Source organism: Apis dorsata, unplaced genomic scaffold (genome assembly GCF_000469605.1).
Source record: "Apis dorsata unplaced genomic scaffold, Apis dorsata 1.3 scaffold_88, whole genome shotgun sequence".
Lineage (NCBI taxonomy): Eukaryota > Metazoa > Arthropoda > Insecta > Hymenoptera > Apidae > Apis > Apis dorsata.
Genome location: NW_006263386.1, coordinates 50,543 through 52,250, shown reverse-complemented (window position 1 = coordinate 52,250; position 1,708 = coordinate 50,543).

Below are 1,708 nucleotides of genomic sequence, written 5' to 3'. Positions count from 1 at the left end.
TAAATATAAAAATATAAAAGAGATGTACAAAGATATCGACGAACATATTATTTTAGGTAACAGAAAAAATACTTTTCTATTTATAAAATTATATTTTATATATAATTATATTTATTATATTGTATATTGTATATATAATAAAGTATATATATATTTCTTATATAAAAAGTTAATTAAATTGAACTTTTGTTTATTATACATGTTTTATTAAAATAGAATTAGATATTTCAAGTTTAATAATAATTTATTAGAAGATACATAAAAACCTTACATAAATGTAACGCGCGCGCGCTCACACACATATATAGTTCTATTCTATATTCTATTTTATTTAAAAATTTAGTTTTGTACATTTAAAATTGTATTTATAATATTTGTAATTTATATGTTTCATTATTTCTTTTTCAAAACTATATTTTATTTGTAATTCATATATTTTTGTATATATTGTAAAGAAAAAAACTGTTATGATTTTTTTACGGATTCATTAACTACATTGAATCGATAATGAATGAATATTTTTAATTTTTACATTTTTAAATATATTATATATTATATATTATAAATTATATATAAATATATTATATATTATATTTCATGAAATTATTCTAAAGATACATTATAAAGTAAAAAAGTATATTACCTATATTTTTTTACATTAAAAATTTAAATATAATTTTGAAAAAAAAAAAGAATTGTTTTCAATATCTTGTACTTTGTTTCTGATCATATCATTTCAAGAACCAAACATAGAAAAGCGAATAATAGAAGAAAAATAAAAATAGATTAAAAATTGCGAAATAAACGCCATTTCCATTACTGTAGAATGTATGAAGGAAAGGAATAATTATTATAAAGAAGGAAATAATAGAAAAAAAATGAAAATTGAGTAAAAAATTAATAATTAGCGCCATCTCTTGATGCCAAAAAAATATTTTTTTAAAAACATATAAAAGATGGCGATCATATTCAGTTCTTGTTCTACTTTATTTAAAGGAAATATATTTCATACTCAAGAGATGGCGCTGATTCACAATTTTACTCTTCTACCTTAAAAGAGATGTTATTAGTACTCAAAAGATAGCGCTGATAGATAATTCTTATTTTATATTTATTCTTTTCTTATTATTAGTTCTTATTTATATCACTTTCTAAATTCTGGAGCATTCTGAAGATGGCGTTGATTCTCGCATTTTCACTCTATTTCTGTTTTTCTTCCAATATTCTCTTTCATCTACATTACTGTACATGTTCTATTATTTTTTGCCTAATCTTTCAATTTAAAATTTTAATAAAATCCATTCGATCCAATTTTTATTTAATATTATAAATATTATAAACATATCTATACATATCTATTTTTTTCCTCTATACAATTAATATCATCGCATATTGTTTTATATTTAAATTTTTACACAGCGTAGAAGATATTTAATTTTTTTTATCAAACGGGATATATACAAATATCCCGGATATATATACGAGATTTTTACAAATTTTAAAAATCGCGAATACTATTACAACTCTTTTAATATGTTACTTTCGTATTATATATTTTTTTTCCTCTAAAGCACCGTGTCTCGAGAAACTATGACTCTTATCTCTGACATGTATCCCTTATGCATGTGTTTCAATATTCCCAACACGATATACCACAATTGCAAGTACTATAACTATATATACTTATCTATATTTTTTACAAGTGTAT